This window comes from Somniosus microcephalus, chromosome 15 (assembly GCF_052327205.1).
Source record: "Somniosus microcephalus isolate GS21.2 chromosome 15, FLI_Smic_1.0, whole genome shotgun sequence".
In the NCBI taxonomy this organism is placed as follows: Eukaryota; Metazoa; Chordata; class Chondrichthyes; order Squaliformes; family Somniosidae; genus Somniosus; species Somniosus microcephalus.
The window spans coordinates 74,337,431-74,359,299 of record NC_141001.1 but is presented as its reverse complement, the minus strand read 5'-3'; the positions used below and the strand labels follow the sequence as shown (position 1 = coordinate 74,359,299).

At 43.9% G+C, this 21,869-nt stretch overlaps 1 protein-coding gene across 1 annotated transcript in view; it reads right to left on the bottom strand.

The window, feature by feature from the left end:
* The window catches only part of LOC147107036 (1-aminocyclopropane-1-carboxylate synthase-like protein 1), a 78,297-nt gene extending 59,597 nt beyond the window's left edge, over window positions 1–18,700 (bottom strand). Inside the window, exons 1-4 of the mRNA XM_086008046.1 lie at window positions 15,851–18,700; window positions 9,508–9,575; window positions 7,087–7,225; window positions 1,511–2,586 (exon numbers count right to left, since the gene is read on the bottom strand). The gene's annotated coding sequence lies outside the window, so the exon portion shown is untranslated. The remainder of the gene's footprint in view (window positions 1–1,510; window positions 2,587–7,086; window positions 7,226–9,507; window positions 9,576–15,850) is intronic.
* Window positions 18,701–21,869: the final 3,169 nt, after the last annotated feature.

Sequence of the window (21,869 nt, the reverse complement as noted above, 5' to 3'; positions counted from 1 at the left end):
GGCCCGTATGCTGCCCGCTGTGCCGCCAGTGCGGCACTCGCAGGTACTGCATCCGCCCACGCTCCATCTTGCATGCCTGCAGCGGGGTTTACATTTCTCCATTTGTCAGCTGGGCATTTCGCCCTAACTAACTGGTGGATGTCTCGAGGGTGTAAATCATGGATTTCCCACATTTCCTCTAAATTCCTCCAGAACTATGAGTTCTGACTACGGGGTTTAAGGGTTCCTAAATCTTTAAGAATGGCTTGTTTTTCAAGAGGTGAGAAAGCCCGATATCGATTTTGAGCTGGCACTGGGTGTCGCATTACGGGTGCCATCGGCACTACCGGAATATCACTTTCGTCTCCAGGTGGAGCCGAGGCATACGGCGGGGGGTTTTCTTTATCCCATTCGTCTCCTTTTCCCTTGCCTGTCAATTCCATCCTTTCTACTAAAGTTTCTTATTCTGCTATTCTCACTTCTTGTTCTTCCATCTTACTGGTTTGTGTCTTAACCCTTTTTGTTAACATTACTAACTGATGTATTAAAATTACGCCTGCTTTCTGAGTTTTCTTTTGTTTCTGCTTTTCCCACCACTCCCGTTGTGTTATTGGTTTTTCTATTGGATCCCACCCATCTTTCTTCATTTTATCGATCAAACCCTTTTGGTCGTCAGCATAGAGCCGACTCATCGATCCTGGCGGACCCCAGTCTGGGCCTCTGCCTTCCGCCATAATGTATTAATTCTTGTTACTAGTTTACCGCGTCCCGGTCCCCCCCTAATAACTCGTTCTCAGAGGTCTACCTATCGTCCACCACTAGTGATGGCGGTCCTGACTTGTAACTATCTCGCTGTCAGAGGTGATTATTTCACTTGCAGCCGTTAATACATTACAGGTAGACTATCCTTTATCCGAAAACCTCGGGACCAGCCGTGTTTCGGTTTTCGGAAAATTTCGGATTTCGGAAGGTATTTTATAAGACTGGGAAATTTGTTGGGGGTGGGTCGGCGGGGGGGGTCGTCGGGGTCGGCAGTGGGGGTCGGCGGGGGTCCGCGGGGGTGTCGGCGGGGGGGGTCGGCGGGAGTCAGGGTCGGCGGGGGGGCCGGCGGGGGGGTCTGCGGGGGGGGTCGGTGGGAGTCGGGGTTGGCGGGGGGGTTGGCGGGGGTCGGGGTCGGCGGGGGTCGGCGGCGGGGGTCGGGGTCATGCGCCACTCTGGTCATGTCGTGCGCACGACTTACGCTGAACGAAAAAACCTTCGGTTTTTAGAGGGTTTCGGTTTTCGGAAGTTTGGATAAAAGGTAGTCTACCTGTAATACAATAAGTCACCTAATGCAATACAACAGATCCCGCAACGCAACACAGCAGAGAGACTTTTAGTCTGTCTCGGATTCCCAACTAACTCTGGCCTTCACGTGGGGCCCAGTCGCCCTCTTAATTCCGGCTCAGTATGGGTCCTCGAGACATTTACATTCCAAAATAACACATCAGGTTTCAATCAACTTAACCACTATTTAAACTGCATCTCTCACCCGTCACGGATACCAGATTCTTTCGAAACTGCGTCGCTGTCACACCGCCCTTCCGAGTGATCCAATTTCTGGACAGTCAAAGATCTGACTACTTGCCCTGCTCACTGGTGCAGGCGGTCATCCAGCTCCAAAGTACCCTGCTCGCAGCGCCAATTTGTTGGGTGAAAATAAATTCACATCTAATCTGTGGTAAAGTAAAAGGTGCAGTTTATTGAAAACAGAGCTCTGGGAGAAGCGTCTCAGACCCCATGGTCTGTGCGAGCACCTTCTCTCCAATCAACAAAATTCATAAGCTTATATACAGTACAAGACTGGAGCACACCGATAGCCATTATTACATTACTTATTCCTTGGCCAATCCGGCTCCGCGGCAACAGCCGCCCCCCCCCCCCAATTATATTCCTTCGAAAACAACCTAATTATAACTTTACATCGTTAGCTAAGCCCCTTCTTTCAGTTCTGTCTTTTATCTAAGTTTGTCCAGTTATCTGGACCGCAGGGTCCATTCTTGCTTCATCGTGGCTTCGGCCGATCTGAGTCAGTGACTCGTGATTGGACATGGCTCAAAGGTTAATCAAATATACCTTACATACATCCGCATGACAGTTGTTACTTCGTAACCCGATTGTTCTGCAAATTTTAACCTTGTTATTGCAGCTTCTCATATCCCCACATGCTTAATCACTTTTGTAGTTCAGTTTCTGACCATCTGTTCCATTTGTGGCTTCAACTAGTTTCAACCGAAACTAGGTTGTCATGCTGTGTCGCTTGACTGCAACATTCAACTGGTTCAAATCCCAACCCTTCAGGCAGTGAGGTAGTTGTCAACTTTATAAGGTTTACGAGCCATGCTACTACTTCCTTCAAAATATGAAAAAGTACAACGTTGAAGGGAATGGTTTTTCTCCTTTCTAGTTAGTTTGCACAGTTCTGTGGACAACCATGTCAGTTTATTTCTTGGATCTCAACTGGATTGTCAGTTACCATCGCTTCATTAACAGTAGCTAACATCAGGTTGCCATCTGCTTGGTTTTGGACTGGACACTCCAGTTTGGGTGTGGACTGTTCCGAAATTTCTGAAATATAAATAAAGCATTTCCTTAAAAAAATAGAAGTCGAATGTCAACTTAATTTTCTGTCTTATGCAGTGAAGGCATCTTTTATTAGGGGTTTTAACTATTTTGTTATTGGCACCGTAGAAAATATCAGAACTTAAACTATGATCATATACACTGTCCTGCTTCTCTTCTGCTCATTTAGTTTGGACTTGGAAAGGGTGGAAACCCTAGTCTGCATCACATGCAGAATGCTGGTAATCTGTTACATATGTCTCTCATTGTTACAGTAACTGCAGCCAAAGTACAAATTCATTGTGTTAAGTGCTTTGAGATATTTCAAGGTGCTAAATAAATACAAGCATATTATTTCTGCAGTTCTGCAACCCCCCCCCCCCTCAGCTGAAAAGGCAAAACTCTGAGTTGGTCTTCTCTAGTGCCACCTACTTGAAGGTCAGCTGAGATGAAGTACTAGTTCCTTAATGCTCAGTTCCATCTTTAATGATCCATTTAGCAACCTAGCGTAAATGTAATACACCCCCCTCAGTATTCTCATATGATCTAACGTTTATAGCACTGATATACGTTTGCAGTGTTTTTCTGTATACATGGGTGAGAATATCTCAAGAGAATATGAGTAAATTTTCAGCAACGTCTCTACGAAAAAATTAGGGAAAATGAACAGTATGCTGAAAAATCAAATTCCATGTAACGTTTATAATTTTTTTGTGTATTTCTTGTATTTATCCTTCAAAATTCAACTTTCTTTTTAAAAAAAAACAAGTTAGAATGAGAAAGCACACTGTCTGCCTCACTATCTATTTTTTCTCTCTCATACACACATAGGTAGTAGCAATTAGAATACCTGTCTCAAGGTGTAAGCAGTAATTAACAATTACTTTTTCTAACTGTTAACAATTACAATAAATAGTTGACTTCAAAATTCATCTTTCTTTGAAACAGAATTATTAATATATTTTTAAAAATTCATTTATGGGATCTGGGCATCGCTGGCAATGCCAGCATTTATTGCCCATCCCTAGTTGCCCTTGAGAAGGTGGTGGTGAGCCACCTTCTTGAACCGCTGCAGTCCGTGTGGTGATGGTACTCCCAAAGTGCTGTTAGGTAGGGAGTTCCAGGATTTTGACCCAGCGACGATGAAGGATCGGTGATATACTTCTAAGTCAGGATGGTGTGTGACTTGGAGGGGAACTTGGAGGTGGTGGTGTTCCCATGCGCCTGCTGCCCTTGTCCTTCTAGGTGGAAGAGGTCGCGGGTTTGGGAAGTGCTGCCGAAGAAGCCTTGGTGAGTTGCTGCAGTGCATCTTGTAGATGGTACACACTGCAGCCACAATACACCGGTGGTGGAGGAAGTGAATGTTTAAGGTGGTGGATGGGGTGCCAATCAAGCGGGCTGCTTTGTCCTGGATGGTGTCGAGCTTCTTGCATGTTGTTGGAGCTGCACTTATCCAGGCAAGTGGAGAGTATTCCATCACACTCCTTACTTGTGCCTTGTAGATGGTGGAAAGAATTTGGGGAGTCAGGAGGTGAGACACTCGCCGCAGAATACCTAGCCTCTGACCTGCTCTTGTTGCCACAGTATTTATGTAGCTGGTCCAGTTAAGTTTCTGGTTAATGGTGACCCCCAGGATGTTGATAGTGGGGGATTCGGCGATGGCAATACCATTGAATGTCAAGCAGAGGTGGTTAGACTCTCGCTTGTTGGAGATAGTCATTGCCTGGCACTTTTGTGGCGCGAATGTTACCTGCCACTTATCAGCCCAAGCCTGAATGTCGTCCAGGTCTTGTTGCATGCGGGCATGGACTGCTTCATGATCTGTGGAGTTGTGAATGGCGCTGAACACTGTGCAGTCATCAGCGAACATCCCCATTTCTGACCTTATGTTGGAGGGAAGGTCATTGATGAAGCAGCTGAAGATGGTTGGGCCTAGGACACTGCCCTGAGGAACTCCTGCAGCGATGTCCTGGGACTGTCTTGATTGACCTTCACCCACCACAACCATCTTCCTTTCTGCTAGGTATGACTCCAGCCAGTGGAGCATTTTCCCCCTGTTTCCCATTGACTTCAGTTTTACTAGGACTCCTTGATGCCAGGCTCGGTCAAATGCTGCCTTGATGTCAAGGGCAGTCACTCTCACCTCACTTCTGGAATTCAGCTCCTTTGTCCATGTTTGGACCAAGGCTATAATGAGGTCGGGAGCTGAGTGGTCTTGGCGGAACCCAAACTGGGCATCAGTGAGCAGGTTATTGGTGAGTAAGTGCCCCTTGATAGCACTGTTGATGAGACCTTCCATCACTTTGCTAATGATTGAGAGTAGACTGAAGGGGCGGTAATTGGCCGGATTGGATTTGTCCTGCTTTTTGTGAACAGGAGATACCTGGGCAGTTTTCCACATTGTCGGATAGATGCCAGTGTTGTAGCTGTACTGGAACAGCTTGGCTAGAGGTGCGGCTAGTTCTGGAGCACAAGTCTTCAGCACGATAGCCGGGATGCTGTCGGGGCCCATAGCCTTTGCTGTATCCAGTGCGCTCAGCCGTTTCTTGATATCACGTGGAGTGAATCGAATTGGTTGAAGACTGGCTTCTGTGATGGTGGGATCCTCAGGAGTAGGCCGATATGGATCATCTACTCGGCACTTCTGGCTGAAGTTGGTTGCAAACGCTTCAGCCTTGTCTTTTGCACTCACGTGCTGGGCTCCATCATTGAGGATGGGGATATTCTTGGAGCCTCCTCCTCCCGTTAGTTGTTTAATGGTCCACCACCATTCACGACTGGATGTGGCAGGATTGCAGAGCTTTGATCTGATCCGTTGATTGTGGGATCGCTTAGCCCTGTCTATAGCATGCTGCTTCCGCTTTTTAGCATGCATGTAGTCCTGTGTTGCAGCTTCCCCAGGTTGGCTCATTTTTAGGTACGCCTCGTGCTGCTCCTGGCATGCTCTTCTACACTCGTTGTTGAACCAGGGTTGGTTCTCTGGCTTGGTGGTAATGGTAGAGTGAGGGATATGCCGGGCCATGAGGTTATAGATTGTGGTGGAATACAATTCTGCTGCTGATGGCCCACAGCGCCTCATTGATGTCCAGTTTTGAGCTGTTAGATCTGTTCTGAATCTATCCCATTTAGCACGGTGGTAGTGCCACACAACATGATGGAGGGTGTTCTCAGTGTGAAGATGGGACTTCGTCTCCACAATGACAGTGCGGTGGTCACTGCTGCCAATACTGTCATGGACAGATGCATCTGCGACAGGTAGATTGGTGAGGACAAGGTCAAGTAGGTTTTTCCCTCGTGTTGGTTCACTCACCACCTGTCGCAGGCCCAGACTGGCAGTTATGTCCTTCAGGACTCGGCCAGCTCGGTCAGTAGTGGTGCTACCGAGCCACTCTTGGTGATGGACATTGAAGTCCCCCACCCAGAGTACATTCTGTGCCCTTGCTACTCTCAGTGCTTCTTCCAAGTGGTGTTCAACATGGAGGAGTACTGATTCATCAGCTGAGGGAGGGCGGTAGGTGGTAATCAGCAGGAGGTTTCCTTGCCCATGCTTGACCTGAAGCCATGAGACTTCATGGGGTCCAGAGACAATGTTGAGGACTCCCAGGGCCACTCCTTCCCAACTGTATACCACTGTGCCACCACCCCTGGTGGGTCTGTCCTGCTGGTGGGACAGAACATACCAACATACCCCAGGCATGCTGATGGAGGAGTTCGGGACATTGGCTGAAAGGTATGATTCTGTGAGTATGACTATGTCAGGCTGTTGCTGGACTAGTCTGTGGGACAGCTCTCCCAATTTTGGCACAAGTCCCCAGATATTGGTGAGGAAGACTTTGCAGGGTTGACTGGGCTGGGTGTGCCGTTGCCGTGTCCGTAACCGGTGCCGAGGTCGATGCCGGGTGGTCCGTCCGGTTTCATTCTTATTCATTTGTTTTGTAGCGGTTAGTTACAATTGAGTAACTTGCTAGGCCATTTCAGAGGGCAGTTAAGAGTCAACCACGTTGCTGTGGGTCTGGAGTCACATATAGGCCAGACCAGGTAAGGACGGCAGATTTCCTTCCCTAAAGGACATTAGTGAACCAGATGGGTTTTTACGACAATCCGATAGTTTCATGGTTACCATTACTGATACTAGCTTTTTATTCCAGATTTATTTAATTAACTGAATTTAAATTCCCCAGCTGCCGTGATGGGATTTGAACTCACGTCTCTGGATCATTAGTCCAGGCCTCTGGATTGCTAGCCCAGTGACATTACCACTACGCTACCGTATGAAAAATACTTCCCTCCTCCTCTTTCCATCCATCTCTCACCTCCTCTCCTCTCTGTCACCACCCACCTCTCTTTCTGACCCCAGTCTCTCTCTTTCCCTCAGTGAGCTTAATACATTTTCTGAACTTTTTACAACACAAATCAAAAGCCACAAGTGTGTAATTAGTACATTCACAATTTTCTCATTCTCTTATACACAAATCCTCTATTTAAAAAAACCAATATAAATGTTACCTGAACAAAGATTTTGAAATTTGTCTTCCAGCTTCTCTTCAAATAATTTTGAAAACTGCTAGAAGCTCTTCAAAGAGCTGGCATGGACATGATGGGTTGAATGGTCTACTCCTGTGCTGTATAATTCTATGATTCTAAGCTAAAGAAATATATTCCATGATTACAGCTGACTGAACAATACTGGTGTATCTTGGAAAATTAAGTACACTGCACATGTTCAGACGACACAATCTAAATTCAGCTCTTGGCAGAAATGTTAAATCCAAGCCCAGACTTTTAGGAGAGGATGAGACCTTTAATTAAAAATTTAATGAAGGCATTAAAAGGAAAAAAATGCTGTCAATGGATACATTTAATCATGTTATTGTGAAACATGGATTTTTTTTGTGTATTTTGTTTAAACCCTTATTTAGGGAAATAGAAATTTCAGTTACTGGGAAATAAATTACAGATCAAAGATTTTAGATGAAACATTTTCATAAAGCAATTTGAGTGATTTGTGGGGAAGAGCCACCCATTGGCCAGAGCCTGCAACTGTATGCAGACTGAAAGCAGTTTTATTTTTGTTTACCATATAATCTCACTGTAAAATAGCAGCAATTGTGGCAATACATGTGGGAACAAATGATGTGATGGATTAAAAAAAGTATTTTCTCTTGCAGGAAAACTAGAGGAAGTTGGCTCATGTTCTAAAGGACCAGGGAGCAAAGGTGGTCATCACAGGTCTTCTTTCAGTGCTACGGGGTTGTGCAGAAAGGAACACCAGAATCATTGGGCTTGAGGATCTAGGTAAGAGAATCTTACTTTTATAGACAACTGGGGAATTTTTCAACAACAAGCTAAGTTTTTTAGGAGGGTTAGCCTCCATCTTAACTTTCTGGGTGCACAGATGTTGATCAAGAATTTTGAGGTAGCCTTTGGGGAGCATTTAAACTAGTTGAGCCAAGCGTTAGACTAGATAAAGCAGCCTGTAGTTTTACTGGGGTAGGTAACACTAATAGACTACCCAGATTTTCTAAAGGAAAGGCACAGAAAAGGAATGGTACCCAGAGTCAGCTAACTGATATACCACTGAAATGCTTCTATGCTAATGCAAGAAGTCTTAGAAATAAACTGCTGGAACTACAATCTTATGCAGCATTAGAAAACCCGGATGTTATAGATGTGACTGAGACATGGCTAGATTTAAATGATGGTGCCAAATGCCGCAATGCAGGGTATAACTGTTTTAGGAAAGATAGAATAGGTCAGAAGGGAGGAGGTGTAGCCTTATTTGTCAGAGACAATCTGCTTGCTGTGGCAAGAGATATTAGCCCAAGCCAATGGCCTTAAGTTTATGATCGTCCCATGTTATAGACCTCCAGGACAGGCATCCCCAGCTGATGAGGAACTTTGTTCACAACTTGCTAAGGCTTCTAGCATGAGCCCAATTTGCATTATGGGAGACTTCAACTTTCCTTGTATTAAATGGTCCAATGTTGAACCATCTAGTGTAGTGGGGAGAGTGGCTGAGACTTTTGTGGGCCCCATCAATTATTTATTTTCCTTTCAAAGCATATTGATGAGGCAACTAAGGATAAACACATTCCAGACCTGGTTTTTAGCAGTGACCCTAGTGCTGTATCAAACCTCCATGTGAGGAAACACCTGGGCAGCTCTGATCATAATATAATTAGGTTTAATCTTATTTGCCAATCCAAGGCTGCAGCCAATTTAATCCTAGTCCCAGATTTTAAGAGGGTTAACTTTACAAAAATGGCTGAAGATCTGTCAAAAGTTTACTGTGTAACCCTACTAGACAGGCAATCAAGTACTGAGGACAAATGTGTCTGAGTTAAAACCATTCTCAAACAGAATGAAGCCACGTATGTCCCAATGGTTAAAAAGGTGCATGGCAAAACAAAGCCATTATGGTTGACGAGGAATGTACAGAGGCAAATTTGATTGAAACAGAAGGCATTCTACACACTTAAGGCATTTAACTCACAGGAGAACAGGGAAAAGTATGCCATGCAATTAAGGAAGACAAAAACAGTCATAAAATTAGCCAAGATATCTCTGGAACAGAAGATTGTCCGTAATTGTGCCAGTAATAGCAAAAGCTTTTTTTTAGCTATATCAGAAGAGCATAAAGGATTGTACTGGGCAACTAAAGGATACTGTAGGGCAGATTCAAATGGATTCTCAGGTTATGGCCGAGCTGCTAAATGATTATTTTGCATCAGTCTATTCTCTTGTAGATGATGCTTATGTTCCAGATGAGGGGTGCTCAGTAATGAATAGCATTATTAATATTAAAATAAATAGTAATGTCATCTTAGATAGATTAGGAAAGCTCAAAATTGATAGGGCTCCAGATCCACATAGTATCCATCCAAGGGTAATTAAAGAGCTGGGTGAGGTGCTCTGTGAGCCCCTTACCTGTACCTTCATAGGTTCAATAGAGTCAGGGAGAGTTTCCTTTGATTGGAAGCTAGCTCATGTAATTCCTATTTTCAAAAAAAGGAGACAAATCAGAACCAGCGAACTACAGGTCTATCAGCCTGACATCCAATATTGGAAAGATGCTAGAAGGGATTGCAAAAGTCTAATCAAATCCAAAAAGCTTTATGATAGAATCATAAAAAGTTACAGCACAGAAGGAGGCCATTTCGGCCCATTGTGTCTGCGCCGGCCAGCAAAGAGCTATCCAGCCTAATCCCACTTCCCAGCTCTTGGTCCATAGCCCTGCAGGTTACAGCATTCCAAGAGCACATCCAAGTACTTTTTAAATGTGGTTAGGGTTCCTGCCTCTACCACCCTTTCAGGCAGTGAGTTCCAGACACCCACAACCCTCTGGGTGAAGAAATTTCCCCTCAAATCCCCTCTAAACCTTCCCCCAATTACTTTAAATCTGTGCCCCCTGGTATTTGACCCCTCTGCTAAGGGAAATAGGTCCTTTCTATCAACTTTATCTATGCCCCTCATAATTTTATACACCTCAATAAGGTCTCCCCTCAGCCTCCTCTGTTCCAAGGAAAACAGACCCAGCCTATCCAGTCTTTCCTCATAGCTAAGATTCACTACTCCCAGCAACATCCTTGTAAATCTCCTCTGTACCCTCTCTAGTGCAATCACATCTTTCCTGTAATGTGTTGACCGGAACTGCACGCAGTACTCTAGCTGAGGCCTAACTAGTGTTATATACAGTTGAAGCATAACCCCCCTGCTCTTGTATTCTATGCCACGGCTAATAAAGGCAAGCATTCCGTATGCCTTCTTAACCACCTTATCTACTTGGCCTGCTACCTTCAAGGATCTGTGGACATGCACTCCAAAAGGTCCCTTTGTTCCTCCACACTACTCAGTGTCTTACCATTTAATGTGTATTCCCTTTCCTTGTTAGCCCTCCCCAAGTGCATTACCTCACACTTCTCCGGATTGAATTCCATTTGCCACTGTTCTGCCCACCTGACCAATTTATTGATATCCTCCTGCAGTCTACAGCTTCCTTCTTCAGCATCAACCACACAGCCGATCTTAGTATCATCTGCAAACTTCTTAATCATACCCCCTATATTCAAGTCAAGATCGTTGATATATACCACAAAAAGTAAGGGACCTAGTACTGAGCCCTGCAGAACCCCACTGGAAACAGCCTTCCAGTCACAAAAACACCCATCAACCATTACCCTCTGCTTCCTGTCTCTGAGCCAGTTTTGAATCCAACTTGACACTTTGCTCTATAAGAACATAACATAAGAAGTAGGAGCAGGAGTAGGCCATACGGCCCCTCGGGCCTGCTCCGCCATTCAATAGGATCATGGCTGATCCGAATCTAGACTCACGTCCACTTCCCTGCCCTCTCCCCGTAACCCCTTATCTGCTAGGAAACTGTCTATCTCCGTTTTAAATGTATTTAATATTGCAGCTTCCACAGCTCTCTGGGGTAGCAAATTCCATAGATTTACTACCCTCTGAGTGAAGAAGTTTCTCCTCATCTCAGTTTTGAAAGGGCAGCCCCTTATTCTAAGATTATGCCCCCTAGTTCTAGTCTCACCCATCAGTGGAAACATCCTCACCGCATCCACCCGATCAAGCCCCCTCACAATCTTATATGTTTCGATAAGATCACCTCTCATTCTTCTGAATTCCAATGAGTAGAGGCCCAACCTACTCAACCTTTCCTCATACGTCAACCCCCCCATCTCCGGAATCAACCGAGTGAACCTTCTCTGAACCGCCTCGAGAGCAAGTATATCTTTTCTTAAATATGGAAACCAAAACTGCACGCAGTATTCCAGGTGTGGCCTCACCAATACCCTGTATAACTGCAGCAAGACTTCCCTGTTTTTATACTCCATCCCCCTTGCAATAAAAGCCAAGATTCCATTGGCCTTCCTGATCACCTGCTGCACCTGCATACTAACTTTTTGTGTTTCATGCACCAGGACCCCCAGATCCCTTTGTACTGTAGCACTTTGCAGTTTCTCTCCATTTAGATAATAACTTGCTCTTTAATTTTTTCTGCCAAAGTGCATAACCTCACACTTTCCAATATTATATTGCATCTGCCAAATCTCTGCCCACTCACTTAGCCTGTCTATGTCCTTATGCAGGTTTTTTATGTCCTCCTCACTCACTGCTTTCCCTCCCATCTTTGTATCGTCAGCAAACTTGGATATGTTGCACTCGGTCTCTTCCTCCAAATCGTTAATATAGATTGTAAAGAGTTGGGGTCCCAGCACTGACCCCTGCGGAACACCACTAGTTACTGATTGCCAGCCCGAGAACGAACCATTTATCCCAACTCTTTGTTTTCTGTTAGATAGCCAATCTTCCACCCATGCCAGTATATTACCCCCAATCCCGTGATTTTTTTATCTTGATCAGTAATCTTTTGTGTGGAACCTTGTCAAATGCCTTTTGGAAGTCCAAATACACTACATCCACTGGTTCCCCTTTATCCACCCTGTATGTTACATCCTTAAAGAATTCGAGCAAATTTGTCAAACATGATTTCCCCTTCATAAAACCATGCTGACTCTGTCCTATTAAATTATGTTTATCCAAATGCTCTGTTACTGTTTCCTTAATAATGGACTCCAACATTTTGCCAACCACAGATGTTAGGCTAACTGGTCCATAGTTTCCAGCTTTTTGTCTACTTCCCTTCTTAAATAAGGGTGTTACATTAGCAGTTTTCCAATCTGCCGGGACCTTTCCTGAGTCCAGGGAGTTTTGGAAAATAATCACCAATGCATCCACAATCCCTACCGCTACTTCTCTCAAGACCCTAGGATGTAGGCCAACAGGTTCGGGGGATTTATAGAAACATAGAAACATAGAAGATAGGAGCAGAAGTAGGCCATTCGGCCCTTCGAGCCTGCTCCGCCATTCAACAAGATCATGGCTGATCATCCAAACCCTAGCACCCGGTCCCTACACCGACAGCCATCCCACCCAAGCCCTATCCCCGTAACCCCACATATTTAATCCCCCCTAACACTAAGGGCCAATTTTTATCATGGCCAATCAACCTAACCCGCACATCTTTGGACTGTGGGAGGAAACCGGAGCACCCGGAGAAAACCCACGCAAACACGGGGAGAATGTGCAAACTCCACACAGACAGTCACCCGAGGCCGGATTTGAACCCGGGTCCCTGGCGCTGTGAGGCAACAGTGCTAACCACTATGCCACCGCCTTAAGTCCCATTATTTTACCGAGTACCATCTCCTTAGTGATTTTAATCGTGTTTAGCTCCTCCCTCCCCATTGCCCCCTGTTTGTCCAGTGTTGGGATACTTTTAGTGTCCTCTACTGTAAAGACTGATACAAAATATTTGTTCAGCGTCTTTGCCATCTCCATGTTCCCCACCACTAGTTTCCCGGTCTCATCCTCTAAGGGACCAACGTTCACTTTAGCCACCCTTTTTCTTTTTATATAGCTGTAGAAACTCTTGCTATCTGTTTTTATATTTTTTGCTAGTTTACTTTCATAATCTATCTTCCCTTTCTTAATTAACCTTTTAGTTATTGTTTGCTGGCTTTTAAATGCTTCCCAATCTTCTATCCTCCCACTAGATTTGGCTACTTTATATGCCCTTGTTTTCAGTTGGATACTATCCTTTATTACTTTACTAAGCCACGGATGGCTGTCTTTTCTTTTACTCCCCTTTTTCCTCAGTGGAATATATTTATCTTGAAAGATGTGAAATATCTCCTTGAATGTAGACCACTGCTCTTGTACCGTCTTACACTTGAATCTGTTTTCCCAGTCCACTTTAGTCAATTCTACTCTCATACCTTCATAGTCTCCTTTATTTAAGCTCAGTACATTGGTTTGAGATCCAACTCTCTCACCCTCAAACTGAATTTGGAATTCAAACATATTATGGTCACTCATTCCAAGGGGATCCTTTACTAGGACATTTTTTATTAATCCTGTCTCATTACACAGGACCAGATCTAAGATTGCCTGCCCCCTGGTTGGTTCAGTTACATACTGCTCAAGGAACCCATCCCTAATACACTCTATGAACTCTTCCTCAAGGCTGCCATGCCCAATTTGATTAGTCCAGTCAATATGAAAGTTAAAATCCCCCATGATTATAGCTATTCCCTTATTACAAGCCCCAACTATTTCCTGATTTATACTCCGACCAACAGAGTTGCAACTGTTAGGAGGCCTATAGACTATGCCCACTAGTGACTTTTTCCCCTTATTATTCCTTATCTCCACCCAAACTGTTTCACTATCCTGATCCTTTGACCCAATATAATTTCTGACTATTGCAGTGATTCCATCCTTGATTAACATAGCAACCCCACCTCCCCTTCCTTCCTGTCTGTCCTTCCTAATTGTCAAATACCCTTGTATGTTTAGTTTCCAGTCATGATCATCTTGCAGCCATGTTTCCGTAATGGCCACCAGATCATACCCATGTGTAGTTATTTGTACCGTCAACTTATCTATTTTGTTACGAATGCTGCCCTGGATCCCATGGGCTTTTAACTTCGTAACCAGTCTGCCATGTGGAACCTTATCAAAAGCGTTGCTAAAGTCCATATACACATCATCAAACGCACTACCCTCATCTACCCTCCTTGTTACCTCCTCAAAAAGTTCAATCAAGTTTGTCAGACACGACTTTCCCTTAACAAATCTGTGCTGACTATCCTTGATCACTGGGAAAGGTTAGGGGCCATTAGAAATTCACAACATGGCTTCCAAAAAAATAGGTCGTGCCTAACAAAATTGATTTTGAGGAACTCACTAAGGTAGTGGAAGAGGAAAATCCAGTACACATTGTCTACCTGGGCTTTCAGAAAGCCCTTGATAAGGTACCTCACACTAGGTTACTTCACATGATAGAATCTTGTGGTATCAGTAGAAATTTGAAATGCTGGATAAGGAATTGGCTCCAATCTTGGAGCTGAAAAGTTGTAGTTAATGGATGTGGTTCAACTTGGAGACATGTTACTAGTAGTGTCCTCCAGGGATCGGTCCTCAGTCTGCTACTAACTGTCTTTATCAATGGCCTGGGCAATGGTGTTAGGAGTATGGTACGTAAGTTTGCAGATGGCACCAAAATCTGTGCAAGGGTTAAGGCGGTAGAGGAGTCTAATCAAATCCAAAAAGATTGATATATGCTTGGGGAGTGGACCACTCATTGGCAAATAGTGTTTAATTTAGATAAATCTAGTGTCATGCATGTTGGTAGGGCCAACACAGAATACATGCATCATTTACAGGGAACAATACTGAAAGAGGTTGAGAGAGTAAAAGATCTTGGTGTTATTGTGCAAACATCACTAAAAATTCATGACCAATGTAGAGAAACTGTAGCTAAAGCTAACAAGGTATTGGATTGTATTAATAGAACCATTCAGTATAAGTCAAGACACAATTTGACACTACACAGGTCACTGGTCAGACTACATCTAGAGTACTGTGTTCAGTTTTGGTCCCCCCACTTGGTGGGTGATATAGTGGCCTGGGAAAAGGTCCAGAGAGCTACAAGAATGACTCCTAGCTTAAAGAACCTCAGCTACTCAGATAGGCTCAAGGACCTTGGTCTATTTACTTTAGAGCACGTCGGCTTATAGGTGACCTGATAGAGTTCTATAAAATAATTAATGGACTGTATTTTCCCTATTGATAGATTATTCCAGTTTAAAAGATTAGGGAGGGCCAGAGCACATGAGTAGAATAGAACGGATGTTAGGCGGTTCTTCTTTTCCCAGAGAATTATAAGCCTCTGGAATGGTTGCCGGCTGGTGTAGTGGATGCTGACTCTCTCCATGCCTTCAAGAGGGATCTGGACTGATTCCTGACTGGGGCAGAGATTGCATCATATTGAAGGTAAGTATCTTTATAGGTAACACTTGGTCCATGTGACCTCCTGGACTGGTTTTGACCGCCTGAGGAGGTCGGAGAGGGATTTTACATTATTTTGTTCCCTTATTGGCCCTGGGTTTTTTCTGTTTGTTTTGCCTCTTCCAGGAGATTACATGGCTGTGGAGGTGGGTGTGAGTTAGTGTGGGGGCTGGGGGGGGCGGGGGGGGGGGGTACATGGAGAGAAGTGTTTAGCCCTGATGGTCCAGCTATCATGGTTGGGGCAGTTTGATGGACCAGCAGTTCTTTTCCTGCCTGTCAATTTTGTATGTTCATATCATGTGTTAGGTGTCACAGATATCTTTAACATAAAAAATACCTATCTGTTTGGCAGGCAATTTTTATTTGTTTATAAATATTTTTTACAAGCATCCCTTTAACTTACATCAAACATTCTTCTGATATCAAGTGAGGTGTGTCCTCTTGCATTTTCTTCTCCCAACTATATGATGACCCTTTGATGTTGTACATTTAATGTTAGTAGAGTCCATTTCTTCCTCCTGCTCTCAAGGTTAAAGGTTTGGATAGAAATGTGGATGAATCATTTCTGTAGATATAAATAAATGATTTATGAAAATATTTCTTTACATTGTCTAAAGAACTTTCTTCTCAAAGAGTGATAGATAAGACACACAACTAATTTTTGAACAAACTTTCTTGATTGTAAATGAAAGTGAATAATGAATATTAATTGTGCTTTAGTCATATCCATAATGATATCGGCATCCATCTCAATATTACTCTGAATTAAATGTGGTTGATATTTTTCACATAAGTTATAACATCAAAATAAATACCAAAATCTGCAGACTCTGTCAAGCGGTTGGAGAGGAGTGGCCATTTTCTTTTCTGCACTTTAATGTTGTGGTAGACCTTCTTCCTTACTGATTCTTTATGGACCTTTATTGCAGGTTACCTTCAAATGACCATTAAAGGTCTTTAGGATGTTTTCAGTATTTTTTTCATCCCTGAATTTTTGGGGGCCTTTTTTTTAAAATTTCCAACCATTTCAATACCCAGTAGCTGTAGATAATTTGTATTTGGAGCCCATGATTTCCTCTTTTCATAAATAATTTGGATTAATTAATTGAGATTATGAACCATCTGTTCTATGAATCATGATTTGCATACCACTTTTTTTTGATTCTGAATACCACTTGCTTACTATTACTCTCCGGAGAACATGAAAAGTACCTATCCTTCTAGTACCATAATGCTCCCACCACAAAAACAAAAACAACAACTTGCATTTATAATAGCACTTTTAATGTAAATAAAATCTTGACGTATTGATTTCAATGGAAATAAAACTTGGGCAGTTTCAATAACAGGTGACTATTCCACAGTGCCAGTTTTAAGCCTGGAAAGAAGTTGAAAATCTCCCATATGGCTTAATCTTAACAAGCCTCCTACATGACACTTTATTAAATACCTTTTAAAAATCCATATATACAACATCCATGACATTTCCTTCATAAATATATTCCATTAATTCTTCATAAAACCCTATTACATTTGTCAGACATGACTTTCCTTTTACAAATTCATGTTGCTGTCCTTAATTAACCCACATCTTACTAGGTAAGTATTAATTTTATCTAGTAATATGGACTCTAAGGGCTCGATTTTGTCAACGGGGAGCTTTTGGAGGCGGGACTCCCACTTTTTGGGTTGTAGTCCCGCCTCCATCGAATTGTGGCCAACCCACGATATTTTCCCTTGATTGACCTTGTTAAGCCCGCCCAGTGGGCTCAGCAGGCCAATTAAGGGACACCTGGTTACTGGTGATGTCAGCGATTGACATTTCATCTGTCAAGAGCTTTTGACAGATGAAAAATCAGCATTTGACAGCTCCGTGAAGCTGTCAAACACTGACAATCTGTCTTCTAACTTGAGTCCTTCTACTCAGACTCAGTTAGTGAGCTCTCCAGACCAGAAAGCAGAGGCTGCAGCTTTTGACAGTTCAGCGGCCATTCTGCTTTCTGTGCCGGTGAGCTGAGGGACTCCCGAGAACTGAAGGAAGGAAGCCTGCAGGAGAAAGTAAAGGTAAGTAAAACTTATTAAAACACTTTACACTTACCTCACACACTTACCTCTGCACACATGCACCCATCAATCACCTGCACAACGGACATCTCGACGCCTCCAACCCCTTCAGACCGACGGTCTGCCTCCCTAACTTGGCGTGGTTCAGATCTGTCAGACAGCCCACACTTCAGGGCTAAAAATAGGGATTAGGCAAAAAACAGGCAGTTAATTGGCACTAATCCCCTTCCCGCCTCGGGGAGGTGGCTCCCAGCACAGGTCGGATACCCGCCTCCTGGGACATTGGCACAGAGGTGGGTTGGGTTCCTGCCCTCCGATTCTGCAATTTTCCCACCACTCCCGCCTCCAAACCCGCCTCCTCGGGGCTTGGAAAATCGAGCCCTAAAAGTTTACCCATGTTAGTCTGACTGATTTATAGTTACTTGATTTATCCCTTTCTCCCTTTTTGTACAGAGGTGTTACATTGGCAATCCTCTGGCACAACTTCCATTTCCAAGGCTGTTTGAAAGATTGTGATCAGAGCCTTTGCTATTTCCCTTCTGACTTCCCCGAGATTCTAGGAAGCATGCCATCAGGGCCTGGTTCCATTCCTGCTTTTAGATCCACCAGTTTTTTTTCCATTAATATTCTCTTATTTATTGTCATCCTACCTAAGTGCACCATCTCCTCCTCTTAAATCCTTCCATTCCCACTACCTCGCTTGGATGTGAAAACTGAAGCAAAGTATTAATATCTCTCCTATTCTATCATCCTCCATAAGATTTCTTTTTCATATTTAATCCACCATGTCCTTTCTTTAACAATTTTTTTACTTTTTCAGGTAGAAGTTAGACCTCTTTGCACCATTTTATAAAAGTAACAATGAGCCCAACGAGGGACAGTTTTGGGCATCAATGTCCTGCGGCAAAAATTTGCCTGAATGAGGTCAGACCTGATATTATGTGGGGGCCATTTCTCAGGCATCTCTGGTGGCCGGCGGCCGTATAAAACAGGCGTTACACCCCTTACATGAGGGATCTAATGCCTATTTTCGCCTCCCTCTGGGAAATTGGATAGTGATAAGTGAAGCATGAGTCAGGACTGATCCGCTCATGATTCTTCGGCGGCCATGAACTTAAAAAAAAATTCCAAAATCAATCCTTTGGAGCTAGGAGGAGCAGGAGTTTCCCCTATTCCACAGTACTCCCGATTGCCCACCCCCCGCCCCCAGTGCCACGCCACCCCGCCACCTGCCCCCCCCCCTCCGCTCCCAGCGACTTGCTTTTGGGCTGCTGACCGTGAGGCAAGAAGCCTGACATTCGTCTTCTTAAAATGGATGAGCTGCCTGTGGAGGCTGGACATGCGCCGGAGCTCAGACAGGCCTCAGGTCTCAGGCCTGCTGGTTGGGGCATGCGCTCCCTGCTCGGTGCCCATTTTAGGCCCAAAAACCAGCCAAAAGGAATTTTCATACCTTTGGGTTTTAAGTCCTTTACTATTTCCTTTTATATTGGCCCAGAAATTCGGGCCGGAGGCTTCCCGCGGGTGCAAGCCACCGACCTGTACTTAGCTTGCGTGCCGGCCGTTGAGCTGTGGGCCCCCGTGGAATTGCGATCCTGGGCCTCCTCCAACTGCCGGCGTGCAGTGCTTGCGTATCCCAGGGGCGCAGTTAGTTCAATGCGTCCCCTGGGATCACGTGGGCCATGGAGAGCCAATGGTAGCAGGGAATGCTTCATTCATAAGTTTGACAGGAAGAGCTGTCAAACCTATAAATACTATAAGCCCCAAAACATCACTAAAACCTCACATAAATTTTTTTTTTAAATCACATTTTTAAAATAAACTATAAATTACATGAAATAACTATTTTAAACAATAATTTAAATTTTTGAAAAAATAATTACATTTTCTAACGGGGCTAAAAATAAACTTACCTTTCTTTAAAGTATTTAAAAATAATAAACCTGTGGAAAAAATGTTTTAATTTTAATTAATTCACCACTTACCTTGTTAAAAGCAGGCCTTGCGACTGCTTTTTACATGTCTAACTTCTGGAGACTCACCCTCCCGGAGAAACCTGGAAAAAAAACGCAAGTTCGATGCGCACGCGCTGCCTCTCCCGTGCACGCGTTCCACCTCTGAACCCCTTCTTTCAGGGGAACGGAAGTGCCGGTTTCCCGCGCATGCACATTGCATGCACGAAACCAGCACTTTCGTTGGGCCTATGCGTGAGTACCCCGTGCGTACTCACGCGTTGGGACCTGAATTTCTGGGGCATTATCTTCCAGTCTTCTTGTATACCTCCTTTTAGCCTTTCTAACCATTTCTGCTCTACCTCTATAGAATCACAGCATAGTACAGCACAGAAAGTGGCCATTTGGCCCATCAAGTTTGCACCGGCTCTTTCGGAGAGCAATCCAGTTAGTCCCACTCCCCTGCTCTTTCCCCATATCCCTGCAACATTTTCTCCTTCAAGTATTTATCCAATTCCCTTTTGAAAACTACTGTTGAATCTGTTTCCACCACTATCAGGTCGTGCTTTCCAAATCCTAACTACTCGTTGTGTAAGTAAGTTCTTCCTCATGTCGCCTTTGGTTCTTTTGCCAATTACCTTAAATCTGTGCCCTTTAGTTATCAACCCTTCAGTCATTGGAAACAGTTGCTCTTTATATTCTCTATCTAAACCCTTCATGATATTAAACACCTCTTTCAAATCTTCTATGCTCTAAGGAGAAGAACTCCAGCTTCTCCAGTCTGTCCGCGTATCTGTAATCCCTCATCACTGAAACCATTCTAGTAAATCTCTTCTGTAACCTTCCTAAAGTGTGGTGTCCAGAATACTCCAGCTGGGGCCAAGCTAGTGTTTTGTATAGGTTTAGCATAACTTCCTTGCTTTTGTACTCTATGCCTCTATTTATAAAGCCTAGGATCCCATATGCTTTATTAACTGCTTTGTTAACCTCTCCTGCCACCTTCAAAGATTTGTGCACAACACCCCCAGGTCTCTCTGTTCTTACACCCCCTTTAAAATTGTACCATTTAGCTTGTATTGTCTCTCCTCATTCTTCCTGCCAAAATGTATCACCTCACACAATCCTGTGTTGAATTTCATCTGCCATGTGTCCGCCCATTCCACCAGACTGTATCGTCTTGAAGTCTATTACCATCTTCCTCACTGTTTACTACACTTAGAAGTTTCTTGTCATCTGCAAATTTCGAAATTGTGCCCTGTACCCTAGGTCCAAGTCATTAATGTATATCAAAAACAGCAGTGGTCCGAGTACTGAACCTTGGGGAACTCCACTGTATACCCGCCTCCAGTCTGAAAAACAGCCATTCACCACACTCTCTGTTTTCTATCACTGTTTTGTATTCATGCTGCTACTGCCCCTTTTATCCCATGGGCTTCAATTTTCCTAACAAAATTTGATACTTTATCAAATGTCTTTTGAAAGTCCATATTCACAACATCAACTGCACTGCCCTCATCAACCCTCTCTGTTATCTCATCAAAAACTCAATCAAGTTAGTCAAACACGATTTGCCCTTAACAAATCCGTGCTGGATCTCCTTTATTAGTCCATACTTGTCCAAGTGGCTGTTAATTTTCTCCCGGATTACTGATTCCAAAAGCTTCCCACTATCGACATTAAACTGACTGGGCTGTGATTGCCAGGTTTATCCTTCTCCCTTTTTTTGAACAAGGGTCTAACATTTGCAATCCTCCAGTCCTCTGGCACCACCCCTGTATCTAAGGAGGATTGGAAGATTGTGGCCAGCACCTCTGCAATTTCTACCCTTACTTCCCTCAGTAACCTAGGGTCCATCCCTTCCGGACCGGGTGACATATCCACTCTTAGTACTGCCAGCCTTTCTAGTACCTCCTCTTTATCTATTTTTATCTCATCCAATATCCCGATAACCTCCTCATTTACCGTAGCTTTAGCAAAGTCCTTTTCCTTGGTAAACACCAATGCAAAATACTCATTTAGTACCTCAGCCATGCCTTCTATGTCCACCAATAGATCTCCATTTTGGTCCCTAATCGACCCCACCGCTCCTCTGACAACCTTTGTACTTTTAATATGACTATAGAGGACCTTTGGATTCCCTTTTATGTTAGCCACGAATCTATTCTCATACTGTCTCTTTGCCCCTCTTATTTCCTTTTTCACTTTTCCTCTGTACTTTTTATATTCAGCCTGATTTTCCCTTGTATTATCAATCTGACATGTCGTATGCCCCCTTTTTCTGCTTCATCCTACTCTCTAACTCCTTCACCATCCAGGGAGCTCTGTATTTGGTTGGCCTCCCTTTTCCCCTTGTGGGAATATACCTAGACTGTACCCAAACCATCTTCTCTTAAGGCTGCACGTTGCTCC